We start from the raw sequence: 21,712 nt of genomic DNA on the forward strand, positions 1-21,712 counted from the left end.
TCACCTGCTGACTCAGTGCCTCTGACCAGGGCATGTCTCTCACAGGTGATGCCACCATCACCCTCAAGTCCCAGGGAGAGGCCCCAGGCACTCCCTGCAGCCCCAGACTCTGGGCAGCTGCATCCTCCCTCCAGGAGCTCTGTGTCCCTGAGTCTAGCTCTCTGCCATACCAGGGGTACTTGCTCCCACCCAGTGCTGGGGACCGAGCCCTGTGGCACATCACTGCCATTGTCACGCAGCACCAAGCACAGTCCCTATACTCTCTGGAGCAGTTTCTGGGCCTCCTTTAACGCGCCCATGCTGTGCCAGCTGCCAAGTCTCTTAGCTGTGCTCTGCAAACTTGCTTAGTGGTTAAATAGGTGCATCTCCCCCCTGTAGCAGATAAGTTTAGTCTGACCAGTTTTGCTGTTGTTTTAGTCTATCTATTAGGGAGCTAGTTATCTGGCTCTTTTGGTCTTTGTTACTGAATTGGTCCTCCAGGGATACACTTCGAGGTGTGCTTTGACAGCAAGTTTACTTGCTTTTGACAAAAATACACAATATCAGCAGCTTTGACATATGTAGTATGGCAATGAAGAAATTTTTCTCTGATAGTTGTGATGGTATCACAGTATCATCATGATCTGTTTCGAATGAAATGATGCGGTACCTTTCTGTATCTCCATTAGGTGGTTATACATCAGTCCAATAACTTGCATAGAAAATACTGCATACATTGGACTCCTAGTCTAGACAATCGAGGATTAAGCTCTTAGGTGCTTTGAAATTTTGCTTGTCACTTGCTGTGCCTGTGAATTAAGGCATATTAGCGCAAATATTTTTATCAACTATTTTTCCTTAGCAAAAACTAAGGACTTTAAAATATTTGCCTTTTCTTGCATGATTTGAATATTTTCATTCCTGTCCAGCCCAGACAGTAGTAATCAAACAACTTGGGAAGAGAATAAGTACTCAAGTATTTCTAAAAGAAGAAATAAAAAATGTTAGCTGAAGTTTGGAGACTGATATCTATATTTAGTAGTCTTCCAAAAGTATTTTGCTCTGTACCACTTTCCAAATGGACTAGTTCCCGCTCATATATATGGGCACCAAAGAATAATTATAATGACATGGTATCAGGAATTAGCCACGGTTCTGGGAGAAGTATAGCTGGACTACAGTAGCGTTGTTCATTGGCTAATTAGCATCGCTGCCAGAGCTACTTAACTCTACTGGAAACTACATTGCACTAATACAACTATATTGTTCTATTTCCAGCACTAACTTGGAGTGTCTGTACTGTACTCCGTTGTGTGGTGGAGATGGGCTATATATTTTTTTTATTCTTGCTTGCACCTTATTCTTTTCTTTTGTGCAAGGAAGGCCTTCCTCAGATTAGATGGCAGTCTGGCATCATCTTTACAACATATGACCTTATATGTTGCTTGCCTTTCTTAGTTTTGTTTTCTATTCTGACATCTTTTAGAGTTTACTGATGTTTCTTTAATTTCTTTATTGTATGGCTCTTTGCATGTTAGATATATGAGCTACTTAAGTATTTATTGTCTTTCCTCTTACTCCCTCAGGCCCTTCTCATTTCAAGGTTCTCTTTCCTAAGAAATAAGATGGAGTCTATTGGGTCTCTTTCCTGTAAATATCTATGCTGTATACTTGCACATAATATTTTTCTTTTGCTTCTGAATGTATGCTGTTTAATTTATTTGGTGATAATTTGTTCTGTATTCTTACCAATGAGTTTGCAGTAGTGGTTTGGGCTGAAATCTTGGAGCATTTTTGCATGACTCACTTACTTAAGCAAACTTCCATGGTAACTGAATATTATCCTGAACTGCATACTGCTACAGCTTTAAGTTTAGGTATTGTTAATGGCTTGTTTCTTATGAAGACTGATAATAAGCTTCTGTTGCAGTGAAAATAAGGGTATAGCTCCTCCAGACGTTTCAAAGGAAAGCAGAGGTAATGTGACAGTAAAATAGCTCAGAATGTTTCAAATTATCAAGGCAAGCCCAGCAGAGGGCCACCAAGATGGTCAGGGGCTGGAGCACATGACATGCCAACGAGAGGCTGAGAGCTGGGTTTGTTCAGCCTTCAGAAGAGAAGGTGCCAGGAGACGTTATTTCTGTCTGCAACTACCTGACCAGAGGATACAGAGAAAACGGAGCCAGACTCTTCTCGGAGGTGCACAGGGATAGGATGGGAGGCAACGGACACATGTTGGAACATGGGAAATTCTGATTAGATATTAGGAGTTTGTTTGTTTGTTTGTTTTAACCATGAGGGTGTTCAAATACTGGAACAGGAGCCCAGAGAAGCTCCTTTGATCTTCTTCTGAACCCCACCGCCACACACACACACACACTCTCTCTCTCTCTCTCTACTATAATACCTGCATCTAACAATGAAGATGAAACTACATAGAGAGTGTAGTAGAGGGGGTTTTGTTTGTTTTTAAACTTTAGAAGAATAGGTGATGGCAAATCTTAATCTGCCCAGGCCTTACATGCTCCCTAAAACAGAGTTCTTGAACAGAAAAGACATAAGGATAGATAGCTTCAAGTTGAATAAGAAAACTTTGGTTAAGGGTCCTTTATAGAAGTTATCCACACTAAACCCATCATAAAGAACGTTATTTTGAATAAATTAAAGGAACCTAGAACTCCCCATTGGGTGCCCACATAAGCGAAGTTCAGTGGAGCTTTAGAATTTCTACTATACTCAATCTCATGATTTATGTACAGAACTTGCTCTTCCTGCCATGCAAGAACGTTGCTGGGATTGTCACTTCCATCTAACCTTTTCCAGAAGTTAAGGAGTTCAGGATTTTTGATTCCTTGAGCACACAGCAGGAGAGTTCCCTGTTGAACATGCTCAATGAAGGCTTTCCTCCGGTCAAAAGTTGCATCAAGTAACTTTGTCTTGTACAGAAGTATAGCACTTGGCCAATGCATTTACCTGGCCAAGAGCTATATTTCTGTTCCTTTCAAGGGTGCTTCAGAGGAGTCCTAGAGTAACAGAGCTGCAATAAAGAATATCACCAGAAAACCAAATCAAAAAGTTGTCGGTATCCACCTATAGTATATAAACAGAGCATGATCCCAACATCAAATTGAACACCACAGGTCTAGTCACCTAGGCTATGTATTTGGACATACCTGCAAACAGCTTTTACAACTCAGAAAGTTAAGTGAAAATTTTAAACCAGCTTTTATGAATGTAACAGTCATTCTTGGAAGAAAAAAGCACCCTGTTAGGTTATGTGATTAAAAAAAGCTTGTCTCCAGAGGAACAATGGCAGGTGGGGAACCTGAAGAACAATCTGCCCAGGCCTATCGCAGGAGAGCCATCAGCCCATCAAAGGCTCATCTCCACACACACAGGAGGGAGCACAGAGGCACAATGGCAGGCAGGGGAACCCCAACATAGTCAGAGTAAGGGACGCCCTGCCCCGGCTCCTCCCAGGGCTGTCCCAGGAGAGCCTCAGCCCCACTGTCATTGTCCAGGGGTGACACCCATCAAAACGGTGTCAAGATGGTGACGGTTGGACTCGATGATCTTAAGGGTCTTTTTCCAACCTAAATGATTCTATGATTCTAAGATGAGTCAATGGGAGAGGCTCTCTGGATCACCTCACAGACCGGGGGGGGGTACTGCCTAGGGAATATGGGACACATTATGGGATGCAGGGAAGAGCATTTGGGATCACACAAGACTTATTATGGGATGCTTAGGGGAGGAAGCAAAGGCAGGAGAAGGGAGGGATCTAGGTGGTTTGGGGAAAAACAAGCACGGGAAAACAGAGGGGCTGGTCACAGGTAAACAGATGGTCGGTCAGTATGCTTGTCTGGCCATACCCTGCACCTGATCAGCACAGTCTGCCTGTCTTCTCATTAAAAATCCATTTTAACTCTTTTTCCTGGATGAGGGAACTCTCTATTCTGTGTGTACATGTGTGCATGGGAGGCTTAAATGCTAGCAACTAGGGTCAGACCACGGGTCATAGGGCCCATGTGTCTGGGTTGCCAGCAACTGGAGCTGCAGTGAGGGCACGCATGTTGGTGCGTGACCACCTAACCAGCCGGCAAGTGGGTTAAGTAGCTTGGGAGCCAGGTATGCATGTGTGCCCCTGGGGATGAGACAACCAGAGGAGTTGGCTACTGGAGGGACCAGGGTGTTCAGGCCAACTGCTGGAGAGACCGTAGGGTCTGGGGTTGACTAAGAGACCCCTTTATACACGTGTCTGTGCATGAGACAACTGGGGAGAGCGAGGATGCAGCCACTGGATGGACTGAGTGTCTATGTCCAGTTATTGGAGGGATCCACAGCACATGTATCTGTGTTGGGGTGTGTTAAGGGAGGTCTGTACCAGCAGCTGGAGTAGGGCTATGGGCCTCGGGGGCTCATATGTCCAAGTACCAGCAACTGGGGAGACCAGGGATCCAGGGGCCAGCTACTGCATAGGCTGAGTGTCTAAGCCCAGCTACTGGAGGGATCCACACGGCATATATGTATATATTTCCTACTAACAGACCTTCATGCTGATCAGTCAGAGAGGGGAACAGGACGAGGCCATTGGTGTTGGTTGGGTTTGTGAGAATGCTGAGTGTTTCTGCCTGTGTTGATCTGTGTGACCAGCCGTGTGTACATGTATGCATGTTGCATATGTGTGAGGCCTACTGGGAATACAGGCTCAGTCTCGCTACTGGTTGGACCTGGGGGTATGGAGCTGCGGCAGCCTCGCCTCCATCAGACTACCAGATTCAGCAACCCCTAACACACACGGGTTTAGGAAATGTCAAAAGCCTTTAGGTAGACTATATTGGCCCATGACAAGTATCCACAAGCTAAATGGCTGAAAAGTTTTTGCTTATGCTTTCAACACTGAAGGGCACCTGACCTCGATGCCGGGGAAGGTTATGGAGCAGATCATCTTGCGTGCCATCACACGGCATGTACAGGACAACCAGAGCGATCAGGCCCAGTCAGCATGGGTTTGTGAAAGGCAGGTCCTGCTTGACTAACCTGATCTCCTTCTATGACAAGGTGACCCTCCTAGTGGATGAGGGAAAGGCTGTGTTTTCCTGGACTTTAGTAAAGCCGTTGACACCGTTTCCCGCAGCATTCTCCTGGAGAAACTGGCTGCTCATGGCTTGGACGGGCGTACTCTTCGCTGGGTAAAAAACTGGCTGGATGGCCGGGCCCAAAGAGTTGTGGTGAATGGAGTTAAATCCACTTGGTGGCTGGTCACAAGTGGTGTTCCCCAGGGCTCAGTATTGGGGCCAGTTCTGTTTAATATCTTTATCAATGATCTGGCCGAGGGGATCGAGTGCACCCTCGGTAAGTTTGCAGACGACACCAAGTTGTGCGGGAGTGTTGATCTGCTTGAGGGTAGGAAAGGCTCTACAGAGGGATCTGGACAGGCCGGATCGATGGGCCGAGGCCAATTGTATGGGGTTCAACAAGGCTAAGTGCCGGGTCCTGCACTTGGGTCATAACAACCCCATGCAACGCTACAGGCTTGGGGAAGAGTGGCTGGAAAGCTGCTCAGCAGAAAGGGACCTGGGCCTGGGGGTGTTGGTCGACAGCCGGCTGCATATGAGCCAGCAGTGTGCCCAGGTGGCCAAGAAGGCCAATAGCATCCTGGCTTGTATCAGAAATAGCGTAGCCAGCAGTGTGCCCAGGTGGCCAAGAAGGCCAATAGCGTCCTGGCTTGTATCAGAAATAGCGTGGCCAGCAGGACTAGGGAAGTGATCGTCCCCCTGTACTCGGCACTGGTGAGGCCGCACCTCGAATACTGTGTTCAGTTTGGGGCCCCTCACTACAAGAAAGACTTTGAGGTGCTGGAGTGCGTCCAAAGAAGAGCAACGAAGCTGGTGAAGGGTCTAGAGAACAAGTCTTATGAGGCCCAGCTGAGGGAACTGGGGTTGTTTAGCCTGGAGAAAAGGAGGCTGAGGGGAGACCTTATTGCTCTCTACAACTACCTGAAAGGAGGTTGTAGCGAGGTGGGTGTCGGTCTCTTTTCACAAGTAACGAGAGGAAACAGCCTCAAGTTGCGCCAGGGGAGGTTTAGATTGGATATTAGGAGAAATGTCTTCACCGAAAAGGGTGGTCAAGCATTGGAACAGGCTGCCCAGGGAAGTGGTTGAGTCACCATCCCTGGAGGTATTTAAAAGACATGTAGTCATGGCGCTTAGGGACATGGTTTAGTGGTGGATTTGGTAGTATTAGGTTTATAGTTGGACTCGATGATCTTAAGGGTCCTTTCCAACCTAAATGATTCTATGATTCTAAGGCAAAGCTGGATGAATCAAGGCTTGGGATACAGTAGCTGAAGGGAACATTTTAGGATTCTAGGAGCTTTAAACATAAATATGAACCATATCTGGAGCACTATATGCAATGTTAAGCTTTAAAACACATTTGTACCAGATCCATTTCCTGAAGTACAGTTATCTCAACTCTCACCAAACTGAAAATTAAATAAAAGGGAATTCAGGGGACTGACTATACGAGGGAAATTATCGTCTTTACATGAATTGTAGTGGCTAAGACGTGCTCTCTTAATGTGTTCACAGTTCCAGAAGACCCACTATATCCATAAGCAAGCGCTACTTATGACAGATGTTCCAACTCACATATAGGCTGCTCTATCAAAAAGCATTTATCTCTAGATCCATTGCGCAGTCAAAAATAGATTCTTGTCCTATTGTTTTCTATTTGGCATTCATGACTGATTCCCCCCTAGTTCTCCCATTCTCCTTGCTGCTGGGATTTCTTGCAAAAAACAGATTCTAATAATAACAGAGAATCATAGAATGGTTTGGGTTGGAAGGGACCTTTAAAGATCATCTAGTCCAACCCCACTGCCGTCAGGCAGGGACATCTTTCACTAGATCAGGTTGCTCAAAGCCCCGTCCAACCTGACCTTGAACACTTCCAGTGATGGGGCATCCACAACTTCTCTGGGCAACCTGTTTTCCAGTGTCTCACCACCCTCATCGTAAAGAATTTCTTCCTTATGTCCAATCCAAATCTACCCTCCTTCAGTTTAAAACCGCCGCCCCTTGTCCTGTCACTATAGGCCCTGGTGAAAAGTCTCTCTTCATCTTTCTTAGAAGCCCCCTTTATATATTGAAAGGCCACAGTAAGGTCTCCCGGAGCCTTCTCTTCTCCAGGCTGAACAACCCCAACTCTCTCAGCCTTTCCTCATAGGAGAGGTGTTCCAGCCCTCTGATCATTTTCGTGGCCCTCCTCTGGACCCACTCTAACAGGTCCATGTCTTTCTTGCGCTGGGGACCCCAGAGCTGGATGCAGTACTCCAGGTGGGGTCTCACGAGAGCGGAGTAGAGGGGGAGAATCACCTCCCTCGACCTACTGGCCACGCTTCTTCTGATGTGGCCCAGGATACCATTGGCTTTCTGGGCTGCAAGCGCACATTGCCGGCTCATGTCCAATTTTTCATCCACCGGTATCCCCGAGTCCTTCTCCGCAGGGCTGCTCTCAATCCATTCATCCCCCAGTCTGTATTGATGCTGGGGATTGCCCCGACCCAGGTGCAGGACCTTGCACTTGGCCTTGTTGAACTTCATGAGGTTCCCATGGGCCCACTCCTTCAAGCCTGTCAAGGTCCCTCTGGATGGCATCCCTTCCCTCAAGCACCACTCAGCTTGGTGTCATCTGCAAACTTGCTGAGGGTGCACGCAATCCCACTGTCTATGTCGTTGATGAAGATATTCAACAGTATTGGTTGAATATTCAACAGTATACGGACCCCTGAGGAACACCACTTGTTACCGGTTTCCATTTGGACATTGAGCTATTGACTGTAACTCTGGATGCGACCATCCAGCCAGTTCCTTATCCATCTAACAGTCCATCCATCAAACCCATATCTCTCCAATTTAGAGGCAAGATTGTTGTGGGGGACCGTGTCAAAGAGCCTTACAGAAGTCCAGGTAGATGACATCCGTAGCTCTTCCCTTGCCCACCGATGCAGTCACTCCATCGTAGAAGGCCACCAGATTAGTCTGGCATGATTTGCCCTTGGTGAAGCCATGAAGCTCTCAACCTGTGTACTGCTGTTTTTCAAAGACAGCTCTGTGCAATCAATCCATTTTTTTTCGTAGAGGGCAACCCCCCCTCACCTTTCCTTCCTTGCCTGTCCCTCCTCAACAGTTTATAGCCATCGATTGCAGTGCTCCAGTCGTGTGATTCATTCCCACCAAGTTTCAGCGACAGTGACAAGATCATAGGTTTCCAGCTGCACAGTGGCTTCCAGCCCCTCCTGTTTGTTACCCACGCTGCGTGCATTGGTATAGAGACACATCAGTTGGACTGTCGACTGTCTCACCTTTTTGGCGGAACCTTTTTGGAGGGTTGGGGGACATTCCTCACTACTCCAGTAGGTGCGCTCATCCACCCTGTTGCTTGTGAGTACACAAGTGTCACGGCTTTGAACCCCACCCCCCAAGTTCGTTGGTTTAAAGCACGATTCACTAAGTCAGCCAATCTGCCAGCGAAAATTCTCCTTCCTCTTCTAGATAGGTGGATCCCATCTCTCCCCAATAGGCCGTATTCATCGAAGAACATCCCGTGATCATAGAAGCCAAAGCCCTGGTGACGACACCAGCCACCAAGCCAGGTGTTGATCTGCATGATGCGTCGACTTCTGCCCGCACCCCTATCCCTAGCTCGCAAGATAGAGGAGAAGATCACTTGGGCCCCTGTCCCCCTTCACTTGTGCCCCCAGGGCTCTGAAGTCCTGCTTGATCTTGCCCAGGCTATGCTTTACTGTGTCACTGGTGCCCACCAATGGGGATAGCAGGGGAAGAAGAAGTAGGGGATAGCAGTCTGCGCTTTTAACCAGTTGTGGCGGTCTCTCTGTGACATCCCGGATCTTGGCTCCTGGCAAGCAGCAAACTTCCCTTGACTGTATATCAGGCCGACTGTCGTGGTTTAACCCCAGCCAGCAACTAAGCACCACACAGCCGCTTGCTCACTCCCCCCTGGTGGGATGGGGGAGAGAATCAGAAAGAGTAAAAATGAGAAAACTCGTGGGTTGAGATAAAGAGAGTTTAATAGGTAAAGCAAAAGCCGCGCACGCAAGCAAAGCAAAACAAGGAACTCATTCACTACTTCCCATCGGCAGGCAGGTGTTCAGCCATCTCCAGGAAAGCAGGGCTCCATCACATGTAACAGTGACTTGGGAAGACAAATGCCATCACTCCAAATGTCCCCCCCTTCCTTCTTCTTCCCCCAGCTTTTATTGCTGAGCATGACTTCATATGGTGTGGAATATCCCTTTGGTCAGTTGGGGTCAGGTGTCCTGGCTGTGTCCCCTCCCAACTTCTTGTGTACCCCCAGCCTATTCGCTGGTGGGGTGGTGTGAGAAGCAGAAAAGGCCTTGACTCTGTGTAAGCACTGCTCAGCAGTAACTAAAACATCCCTGTGTTATCAACACTGTTTTCAGCACAAATCCAAAACATAGCCCCATACAGGCTACTAAAAGAAAATTAACTCTACCCCAGCCAAAACCAGCACACCGACAGATGGGTGCCTTGGTGCCCTCTCAGCAGAGAGTCGCCCACTACTAGCACTAGCCGCTTCCTTTTGCGGCTTTTAGTGTGTGCAACTGGTGCGGTTTCTCCCTGTGAGTCTTGCTCATTGGCTTCATCCGCTGCCAAGACTTTCTATCTGTTGCTGGTTGGTACATACGAGGAAATGGGGGGGAAGTGATATCCTGCTGCCACGAGTTACCAGAGACCATTGGTGAAACACTGGAACAGGTTGCCCAGAGAGGTGGTAGATGCCCCATCCCTGGAAACATTCAAGGTCAGGTTGGACGGGGCTTTGAGCAACCTGATCTAGGTGAAGATGTCCCTCCTCATTGCAGGGGTTGGACTAGATGACCTTTAAAGGTCCCTTCCAATCCAAACCATTCTATGATTCTATGGCACCTCCTTCTCCAAGGTGCTGTCTGTTTGCTGTTGACGCTTTGTCTGGTAGTCCTTGGAGGTCAGTGCCATGGAGCCCTAATATTTCTTCTTGCAACGCCTCAAACAGTACTCTGTTTCTTGTTCCCCCTCCCTAATACAGCATAACCTGCTGACTTCCTCCTGCAGCTCCTCCACCTGCTGCCTGAGTGACTCCACCAGAGCACACCTTGCACAGGTGGAGCTTGCCTCCCCTCCTCCACCCAGGAGTGTGGGGTACAGACTTTACAGCCCTCCACCTGGACAGCAGCTTCCCTGACAGCAAGCCCTGTCTGGGTGGCTGCCTCCACTCATCCCAGGCTAGCCTGGCTAGATAGATGGGCTCCCAGCTGCTGCAGAGGCACAGCCCTCACCTAGTCTCTGCCACCGTGCTTCCGATGATCTCAAAGTACTGCCTAATAAGCCCTTCTAATTCCCTGGAGACCTCAAGCTGCTGGGTAGGCTTGCACAGCCAACAGCTAGCTGGGGTGACCATCGGGGCTGCAGCCTAAGCCTGCGGGTGAGCAGAGCAGGCAGCATCCTGACAACTGGTAGAGTGCGCCGCCCTTCTCGCGCGAACTGCCGCGCCGCTCCCCTCAGGGGCCGCTCCCTGTTTGCACGCCCTGGTCGCTGGCGCTCCCTAGGGGCCAGTTATATGCGGCTTCCCGCGATTTGAACTGGCCGCGGGGACCGCCGGCACCGGCCGACTCTCGCCCGCCCCTCTCGCGAGACCTGTCGCCTGCCAGCCAGTCCTCCACACACAACCCAAGGGTGCTGGGGGCCCAGAAACCCCCTCAAACACCCCCCGGGGACCTCACAAGCCTCGCACTCTTCTCAGCACGCCGCAACAACTGCTGCTGCCACTGCTAGCATTGGCTTCCGTGTTTTGAACTGGCCACGGGAACTGCCAGCATCCACATCTTTAACATCCATCAGTCTCTTTCTTACAAATATTAATTACAGCAAACGTTTAGCTTCCTGAGGTGAAACAAACTTGATCTTGCTGGATGAGAAATACTTCAGGTCGCTTGTCGTCAGTGTTTTTCACCATTTACATACAGAGACAAAGTCCTCAGTGAAAGCAGAGCCCAAATACAAAGGGACTGACATTTTAAAACCATGCATTTATATTGCTTGGCACTAGAAACACTTCTAACAAAACTCTGTGCAAATTGATGTCCTGCCATCAATTACATGTTCCCAAAGATTCAGGGTTAACTTTTTATTTCTTAAAAGCTTAGACTTCTTGGGTTGATGTTGAGAAGACTGGATAGATCAGGATGACAGGTCATTCCCTTATTTTAAGGGGGATAATTTTCTTTCTGTTGTGTCAGCAACTGGACCAAGTGGGGGTCTAAGTGCAACAGGAGTGAGGAACATGGGTCAGAGGGCCCGTGTGTCTTTTTACACTCCGGCTGATATAATTCTCATGGAGAGCAGGATCTGGCTTGTATCTTTCCAACTCTTGTCGTTACTCTTATCCTTTTTCTTAATTATCTGTAGTTTTAACATTTGGGATAATTATATTAGTTAGTAATGTTTTCTCTTTTTAGTGGACTAAATTCATAATAACAACTTCTTATATTTGTAATTGTACTGGTTTGGGCTGGGATAGAGTAAAATTTCTTCATAGTAGCCTGTATGGGGCTATGTTTTGGATTTGTGGTGAAAACAGTGTTGATAACACAGGGATGTTTTAGTTATTGCTGAGCAGTGCTTACACAGCATCAAGGTCTTTTCTGCCTCTCACACCGCCCTGCCAGCGGGTAGGCTGGGGGTGCACCAGAAGTTGGGAGGGGACACAGCCGGGACAGCTGACCTCAACTGACCAAAGGGATATTCCATACCATATGACGTCACGCTCAGTATATAAAGCTGGGGGAAGAAGAAGGAAGGGGGGGACGTTTGGAGTTATGCGGTTTGTCTTTACCAGTAACCGTCACACATGATGGAGCTCTGCTTTCCTGGAGAAAGGCTAAACATCTGCCTGCCAATGGGAAGTAGTGAATGAGTTCCTTGTTTTGCTTTGCTTGCGTGCGCAGCTTTTGCTTTACTTATTAAACTGTCTTTATCTCAACCCCTGAGTTTTCTTAGTTTTACCCTTCCAATTCTCTCCCCCATCCCACCGGGGGGGAGTCTGCAAGCGGCTGTGTGGTGCTTAGTTGCTGGCCGGGGTTAAACCACGACGGTAATGCTTAAGGATTCTTATTAGAATGTTGTGGGGGACCAAAGGCCTTACAGAAGCCCAGGTAGATGACATCCGTAGCTCTTCCCTTGTCCACCGAAGTAGTCACTCCATCGCAGAAGGCCACCAGATTAGTCTGGCACGTCTTCCGGGAGGATCTGTTTCATGATCTTACCGGGCACAGAGGTGAGGCTGACTGGTCGGTAGTTCCCAGGGTCCTCCTTTTTACCCTTTTTAAAAATGGGCGTGATGTTTCCCTTTTCTCCAGTCACTCGGGACTTCACCTGACTGCCACGACTTTTCAAATATGATGGGGAGTGGCTTGGCAATTACATCAGCCAATTCCCTTAGGACCCTGGGATGCATCTCGTCACGTCCCATGGACTTGTGTACGTTCAGGTTCCTCAGGTGGTCTCGAACCTGATCTTCTCCTACGATGGGTGGGACTTCATTCCCCCAGTGCCTGCCCTGAGATTCAGGGACTCGAGAGATGTGGGAAGAGAGATTACCATTGAAAACTGAGGGGAAAATATTGTTGAGTACCTCTGCCTTCTCCATGTCAGCTGTCACCAGATCCCCTGTCCTGTTTATCAGGGGAGTACAATTTCTTTTGTCTTCCTTTTCTGGCCAACGTACCTGTAGAAGTCCTTCTTGTTATTCTTCACATCCCTTCCCAAATTCAGCTCCAGCTGTGCCATAGCTTTCCTGATCCCATCCCTACGCATCCAGGGAGCGTCCCTATATTCTTCTCAGGATGCGTGCCCCTGCTTCCGCTGCCTATGCATTTCTCTCTTGTGTTTCAGTTTGACCAGGAGGTCCTTACTCAGCCATGCTGTTCTCCTGCCTTCCTTGCCTGATTTCTTACATGTGGGAATCGATAGCTCTTGCGTTGTAAGAATAATGTCCTTGAAGAGCTGCCAGCTCTGTTCAGCTCCTTTATCCTTGGGGGCAATTTCCCAGGGGGTCCCATCCACTAATTCCTTAAACAACTGAAAGTTTGCTCTCCTAAAATTCAGTGTCTTGACTTCCCTCTTCATCCAGCCCACATCCCTCAAGACCATGAATTCCACCAGGGCCCCCAATACTTGCTACTTTGTTCTCAAGCTTCAACTATAGAAATAATTATGTATACACATAGACACACATATATATCAACTTGCTGATGGTAGTGTTCCTCTCCTTAATGCAAGCTGTCTATAAAAGGGTAGCCAATTTTGAATCTATTTTAACGAAGTGGTAGAGATGATGTTGGAAATTATAGATCAGTGATGAAATAATCACTGTTTAAGTTACCTTGCAATAATTTTAAACAAATTACCTCCTTAGGTCCTTAGGGTCTCTGAATATGTTCCACCTGTACGCTAGGTTTGGAAAGCAGAATGCCTTAGCTAATAATATATTCCAATTGCATCTGTTCACAGAATCACAGAATCATTTAGGTTGGAAGGACTTCTTGATATCACCTAGTCCAACCTCCCTGCTCAAGAAGGGTCAGCTAGAATGGGTTTCCCAGGACCGTGTCCAAGTCAGGTTTTGAATATCTCCAAGGATGGAGACTCCACCACCTCTCTGGGCAACCTTTTCCAGTGTTCAACCAGTTTTAGTTTCTAACTAAATGATTTGTTAACCAGTTTAAGATTTATTTTAATCTGCACGGTGCAAACTAATCTCGACTCTCTCAGTCCCACTGACATAAAGCTAGTCATGAAAAAAAACTGTTTGAAGATACAGGCCTGCATAAGCAATAAAATTAAAGTGATAGATGCAAGATAAGGCCCCTGCTTTCAAAACTTGCACATACCTTGTACAATCCAATGCCAGGATCTATAAGAAACAAGTGAGCTGATGTAGATGGCTGATTCGGTGATCTGCTACTTGCTGCTCTTTTGACTTTGTTTTTACAGTTGGAAACAGCACAGGGATTGACCTCTCCACTCTGATTTGTCACAGAAGTGGTAGGAGCTTCAGATTCAGAGCGTATCAAAAGCTGAACTATGTCATTTAGTCCAACATCGTAGTCAAATAAAGTGTGTCCATCTTCCAGCTGTCAAAAAAAAAACAGTATATTGGTAAAGTTCCACCTTGATATTAGTATGTAGCCCTCCTCTTAGAGAGGATAATTTAAAAAACCCGATATTTGCTTCAAAGTTGAAGAGACACAAGACGTATTTCAGGTAAATCTGTAAAATAATGTATCTTGAGTGAACTCAACAGCAACTGATCAAGCACAGTGGACTCATGATTTCTGCCCAATGCCATCTCTTAAATACATGCAGCTTTACAGACTCAAGATGTTTTAATCACAGGACTGGAATTTAAAGCACCACAGGTATTTTCTACTCAGATCACACATAGAAACTGCATCGCCTCTTATACCATTATTAGAATAACTATGGGTAAACATGATTTTAAAAATATATTTAATAATGATTGTATTGTATATATTATAGCTAAGTAATTACATAACTTGTTCTTTCCTGATTTTATCTAAAAAGAACTGTTTGTTACTTCTTTAGTATTGACATGTCAAAACATATGGAAGAGAGGGAGGTGATTAGAGACAGCCAACATGGCTTCACCGAGGGCAAATCGTGATCAAGATCAGGTTCGAGACCACCTGAGGAACCTGAACGTACACAAGTCCATGGGACGTGACGAGATGCATCCCAGGGTCCTAAGGGAATTGGCTGATGTAATTGCCAAGCCACTCCCCATCATATTTGAAAAGTCGTGGCAGTCAGGTGAAGTCCCGAGTGACTGGAGAAAAGGGAAACATCACGCCCATTTTTAAAAAGGGTAAAAAGGAGGACCCTGGGAACTACCGACCAGTCAGCCTCACCTCTGTGCCCGGTAAGATCATGAAACAGATCCTCCCGGAAGACGTGCCAGACTAATCTGGTGGCCTTCTGCGATGGAGTGACTACTTCGGTGGACAAGGGAAGAGCTACGGATGTCATCTACCTGGGCTTCTGTAAGGCCTTTGGTCCCCCACAACATTCTAATAAGAATCCTTAAGCATTACCGTCGTGGTTTAACCCCGGCCAGCAACTAAGCACCACACAGCCGCTTGCAGACTCCCCCCCGGTGGGATGGGGGAGAGAATTGGAAGGGTAAAACTAAGAAAACTCAGGGGTTGAGATAAAGACAGTTTAATAAGTAAAGCAAAAGCTGCGCACGCAAGCAAAGCAAAACAAGGAACTCATTCACTACTTCCCATTGGCAGGCAGATGTTTAGCCTTCTCCAGGAAAGCAGAGCTCCATCATGTGTAACGGTTACTTGTAAAGACAAACCCCATAACTCCAAACGTCCCCCCCTTCCTTCTTCTTCCCCCAGCTTTATATACTGAGCGTGACGTCATATGGTATGGAATATCCCTTTGGTCAGTTGAGGTCAGCTGTCCCGGCTGTGTCCCCTCCCAACTTCTGGTGCACCCCAGCCTACCCGCTGGCAGGGCGGTGTGAGAGGCAGAAAAGACCTTGATGCTGTGTAAGCACTGCTCAGCAATAACTAAAACATCCCTGTGTTATCAACACTGTTTTCACCACAAATCCAAAACATAGCCCCATACAGGCTACTATGAAGAAATTTTACTCTATCCCAGCCCAAACCAGTACAATTACAAATATAAGAAGTTGTTATTATGAATTTAGTCCACTAAAAGAGAAAACATTACCAACTAATATAATTATCCCAAATGTTAAAACTACAGATAATTAAGAAAAAGGATAAGAGTAACGACAAGAGTTGGAAAGATACAAGCCAGATCCTGCTCTCCATGAGAATTATATCAGCCGGAGTGTAAAAAGACACACGGGCCCTCTGACCCATGTTCCTCACTCCTGTTGCACTTAGACCCCCACTTGGTCCAGTTGCTGACACAACAGAAAGAAAATTATCCCCCTTAAAATAAGGGAATGACCTGTCATCCTGATCTATCCAGTCTTCTCAACATCAACCCAAGAAGTCTAAGCTTTTAAGAAATAAAAAGTTAACCCTGAATCTTTGGGAACATGTAATTGATGGCAGGACATCAATTTGCACAGAGTTTTGTTAGAAGTGTTTCTAGTGCCAAGCAATATAAATGCATGGTTTTAAAATGTCAGTCCCTTTGTATTTGGGCTCTGCTTTCACTGAGGACTTTGTCTCTGTATGTAAATGGTGAAAAACACTGACGACAAGCGACCTGAAGTATTTCTCATCCAGCAAGATCAAGTTTGTTTCACCTCAGGAAGCTAAACGTTTGCTGTAATTAATATTTGTAAGAAAGAGACTGATGGATGTTAAAGATGTGGATGCTGGCAGTTCCGTGGCCAGTCCAAAACACGGGAAGCCAATGCTAGCAGTGGCAGCAGCAGTTGTTGCCGCGTGCTGAGAAGAGTGCGAGGCTTGTGAGGTCCCCGGGGGGTGTTTGAGGGGGTTTCTGGGCCCCAGCACCCTTGGGTTGTGTGTGTGGAGGGACTGGCTGGCAGGCGACAGGTCTCGCGAGAGGGGCGGGCGAGAGTCGGCCGGTGCCGGCGGTCCCCGCGGCCAGTTCAAATCGCGGGAAGCCGCATATAACTGGCCCCTAGGGAGCGCCAGCGACCAGGGCGATGCAAACAGGGAGCGGCCCCTGAGGGGAGCGGCGCGGCAGTTCGCGCGAGAAGGGCGGCGCACTCTACCAGTTGTCAGGATGCTGCCTGCTCTGCTCACCCGCAGGCTTAGGCTGCAGCCCCGATGGTCACCCCAGCTAGCTGTTGGCTGTGCAAGCCTACCCAGCAGCTTGAGGTCTCCAGGGAATTAGAAGGGCTTATTAGGCAGTACTTTGAGATCATCGGAAGCACGGTGGCAGAGACTAGGTGAGGGCTGTGCTCTGCAGCAGCTGGGAGCCCATCTATCTAGCCAGGCTAGCCTGGGATGAGTGGAGGCAGCCACCCAGACAGGGCTTGCTGTCAGGAAGCTGCTGTCCAGGTGGAGGGCTGTAAAGTCTGTACCCCACACTCCTGGGTGGAGGAGGGTGCAAGCTCCACCTGTGCAAGGTGTGCTCTGGTGGAGTCACTCAGGCAGCAGGTGGAGGAGCTGCAGGAGGAAGTCAGCAGGTTATGCTGTATTAGGGAGGGGGAACAAGAAACAGAGTACTGTTTGAGGCGTTGCAAGAAGAAATATTAGGGCTCCATGGCACTGACCTCCAAGGACTACCAGACAAAGCGTCAACAGCAAACAGACAGCACCTTGGAGAAGGAGGTGCCATAGAATCATAGAATGGTTTGGATTGGAAGGGACCTTTAAAGGTCATCTAGTCCAACCCCCCTGCAATGAGGAGGGACATCTTCACCTAGATCAGGTTGCTCAAAGCCCCGTCCAACCTGACCTTGAATGTTTCCAGGGATGGGGCATCTACCACCTCTCTGGGCAACCTGTTCCAGTGTTTCACCAATGGTCTCTGGTAACTCGTGGCAGCAGGATATCACTTCCCCCATTTCCTCGTATGTACCAACCAGCAACAGATAGAAAGTCTTGGCAGCGGATGAAGCCAATGAGCAAGACTCACAGGGAGAAACCGCACCAGTTGCACACACTAAAAGCCGCAAAAGGAAGCGGCTAGTGCTAGTAGTGGGCGACTCTCTGCTGAGAGGCACCAAGGCACCCATCTGTCGGTGTGCTGGTTTTGGCTGGGGTAGAGTTAATTTTCTTTTAGTAGCCTGTATGGGGCTATGTTTTGGATTTGTGCTGAAAACAGTGTTGATAACACAGGGATGTTTTAGTTACTGCTGAGCAGTGCTTACACAGAGTCAAGGCCTTTTCTGCTTCTCACACCACCCCACCAGCGAATAGGCTGGGGGTACACAAGAAGTTGGGAGGGGACACAGCCAGGACACCTGACCCCAACTGACCAAAGGGATATTCCATACCATATGATGTCACGCTCAGCAATAAAAGCTGGGGGAAGAAGAAGGAAGGGGGGGACGTTCGGAGTGATGGCATTTGTCTTCCCAAGTAACCGTTACACGTGATGGAGCCCTGCTTTCCTGGAGATGGCTGAACACCTGCCTGCCGATGGGAAGTAGTGAATGAGTTCCTTGTTTTGCTTTGCTTGCGTGCGCGGCTTTTGCTTTACCTATTAAACTCTCTTTATCTCAACCCACGAGTTTTCTCATTTTTACTCTTCTGATTCTCTCCCCCATCCCACCAGGGGGGAGTGAGCAACGGCTGTGTGGTGCTTAGTTGCTGGCTGGGGTTAAACCACGACAGTCGGCCTGATATACAGTCAAGGGAAGTTTGCTGCTTGCCAGGAGCCAAGATCCGGGATGTCACAGAGAGACCGCCACAACTGGTTAAAAGCGCAGACTGCTATCCCCTACTTCTTCTTCCCCTGCTATCCCCATTGGTGGGCACCAGTGACACAGTAAAGCATAGCCTGGGCAAGATCAAGCAGGACTTCAGAGCCCTGGGGGCACAAGTGAAGGGGACAGGGGCCCAAGTGATCTTCTCCTCTATCTTGCGAGCTAGGGATAGGGGTGCGGGCAGAAGTCGACGCATCATGCAGATCAACACCTGGCTTGGTGGCTGGTGTCGTCACCAGGGCTTTGGCTTCTATGATCACGGGATGTTCTTCGATGAATACGGCCTATTGGGGAGAGATGGGATCCACCTATCTAGAAGAGGAAGGAGAATTTTCGCTGGCAGATTGGCTGACTTAGTGAATCGTGCTTTAAACCAACGAACTTGGGGGTGGGGTTCAAAGCCGTGACACTTGTGTACTCACAAGCAACAGGGTGGATGAGCGCACCTACTGGAGTAGTGAGGAATGTCCCCCAACCCTCCAAAAAGGTTCCGCCAAAAAGGTGAGACAGTCGACAGTCCAACTGATGTGTCTCTATACCAATGCACGCAGCGTGGGTAACAAACAGGAGGGGCTGGAAGCCACTGTGCAGCTGGAAACCTATGATCTTGTCACTGTCGCTGAAACTTGGTGGGAATGAATCACACGACTGGAGCACTGCAATCGATGGCTATAAACTGTTGAGGAGGGACAGGCAAGGAAGGAAAGGTGAGGGGGGGTTGCCCTCTACGAAAAAAATGGATTGATTGCACAGAGCTGTCTTTGAAAAACAGCAGTACACAGGTTGAGAGCTTCATGGCTTCACCAAGGGCAAATCATGCCAGACTAATCTGGTGGCCTTCTACGATGGAGTGACTGCATCGGTGGGCAAGGGAAGAGCTACGGATGTCATCTACCTGGACTTCTGTAAGGCCTTTGACACGGTCCCCCACAACAATCTTGCCTCTAAATTGGAGAGATATGGGTTTGATGGATGGACTGTTAGATGGATAAGGAACTGGCTGGATGGTCGCATCCAGAGTTACAGTCAATAGCTCAATGTCCAAATGGAAACCGGTAACAAGTGGTGTTCCTCAGGGGTCCGTATACTGTTGAATATTCAACCAATACTGTTGAATATCTTCATCAACGACATAGACAGTGGGATTGCGTGCACCCTCAGCAAGTTTGCAGATGACACCAAGCTGAGTGGTGCTTGAGGGAAGGGATGCCATCCAGAGGGACCTTGACAGGCTTGAAGGAGTGGGCCCATGGGAACCTCATGAAGTTCAACAAGGCCAAGTGCAAGGTCCTGCACCTGGGTCGGGGCAATCCCCAGCATCAATACAGACTGGGGGATGAATGGATTGAGAGCAGCCCTGCGGAGAAGGACTCGGGGATACCGGTGGATGAAAAATTGGACATGAGCCGGCAATGTGCGCTTGCAGCCCAGAAAGCCAATGGTATCCTGGGCCACATCAGAAGAAGCGTGGCCAGTAGGTCGAGGGAGGTGATTCTCCCCCTCTACTCCGCTCTCGTGAGACCCCACCTGGAGTACTGCATCCAGCTCTGGGGTCCCCAGCGCAAGAAAGACATGGACCTGTTAGAGTGGGTCCAGAGGAGGGCCACGAAAATGATCAGAGGGCTGGAACACCTCTCCTATGAGGAAAGGCTGAGAGAGTTGGGGTTGTTCAGCCTGGAGAAGAGAAGGCTCCGGGGAGACCTTACTGTGGCCTTTCAATATATAAAGGGGGCTTCTAAGAAAGATGAAGAGAGACTTTTCACCAGGGCCTATAGTGACAGGACAAGGGGCGGCGGTTTTAAACTGAAGGAGGGTAGATTTGGATTGGACATAAGGAAGAAATTCTTTACGATGAGGGTGGTGAGACACTGGAAAACAGGTTGCCCAGAGAAGTTGTGGATGCCCCATCACTGGAAGTGTTCAAGGTCAGGTTGGACGGGGCTTTGAGCAACCTGATCTAGTGAAAGATGTCCCTGCCCACGGCAGTGGGTTGGACTAGATGATCTTTAAAGGTCCCTTCCAACCCAAACCATTCTATGATTCTCTGTTATTATTAGAATCTGTTTTTTGCAAGAAATCCCAGCAGCAAGGAGAATGGGAGAACTAGGGGGAATCAGTCATGAATGCCAAATAGAAAACAATAGGACAAGAATCTATTTTTGACTGCGCAATGGATCTAGAGATAAATGCTTTTTGATAGAGCAGCCTATATGTGAGTTGGAACATCTGTCATAAGTAGCGCTGCTTGCGGATATAGTGGGTCTTCTGGAACTGTGAACACATTAAGAGAGCACGTCTTAGCCACTACAATTCATGTAAAGACGATAATTTCCCTCGTATAGTCAGCCCCTGAATTCCCTTTTATTTAATTTTCAGTTTGGTGAGAGTTGAGATAACTGTACTTCAGGAAATGGATCTGGTACAAATGTGTTTTAAAGCTTAACATTGCATATAGTGCTCCAGATATGGTTCATATTTATGTTTAAAGCTCCTAGAATCCTAAAATGTTCCCTTCAGCTACTGTATCCCAAGCCTTGATTCATCCAGCTTTGCCTTAGAATCATAGAATCATTTAGGTTGGAAAGGACCCTTAAGATCATCGAGTCCAACTATAAACCTAATACTACCAAATCCACCACTAAACCATGTCCCTAAGCGCCATGACTACATGTCTTTTAAATACCTCCAGGGATGGTGACTCAACCACTTCCCTGGGCAGCCTGTTCAATGCTTGACCACCCTTTCGGTGAAGACATTTCTCCTAATATCCAATCTAAACCTCCCCTGGCGCAACTTGAGGCTGTTTCCTCTCGTTACTTGTGAAAAGAGACCGACACCCACCTCGCTACAACCTCCTTTCAGGTAGTTGTAGAGAGCAATAAGGTCTCCCCTCAGCCTCCTTTTCTCCAGGCTAAACAACCCCAGTTCCCTCAGCTGGGCCTCATAAGACTTGTTCTCTAGACCCTTCACCAGCTTCGTTGCTCTTCTTTGGACGCACTCCAGCACCTCAAAGTCTTTCTTGTAGTGAGGGGCCCCAAACTGAACACAGTATTCGAGGTGCGGCCTCACCAGTGCCGAGTACAGGGGGACGATCACTTCCCTAGTCCTGCTGGCCACGCTATTTCTGATACAAGCCAGGACGCTATTGGCCTTCTTGGCCACCTGGGCACACTGCTGGCTACGCTATTTCTGATACAAGCCAGGATGCTATTGGCCTTCTTGGCCACCTGGGCACACT

The 21,712-nt window shown here is 48.0% G+C and overlaps 1 protein-coding gene across 4 annotated transcripts in view; it reads right to left on the minus strand.

The window, feature by feature from the left end:
- LOC140650931 (E3 ubiquitin-protein ligase UHRF2-like) overlaps positions 1–21,712 on the minus strand; it is a 128,953-nt gene that overhangs the window by 73,908 nt on the left and 33,333 nt on the right. For all 4 annotated transcript variants that reach the window (XM_072859822.1, XM_072859823.1, XM_072859821.1 and 1 more), the window contains one exon: positions 13,955–14,197. The gene's annotated coding sequence lies outside the window, so the exon portion shown is untranslated. The remainder of the gene's footprint in view (positions 1–13,954; positions 14,198–21,712) is intronic.

The sequence above is a fragment of the Ciconia boyciana genome, chromosome 4, assembly GCF_034638445.1.
Source record: "Ciconia boyciana chromosome 4, ASM3463844v1, whole genome shotgun sequence".
NCBI classification, from domain to species: Eukaryota; Metazoa; Chordata; class Aves; order Ciconiiformes; family Ciconiidae; genus Ciconia; species Ciconia boyciana.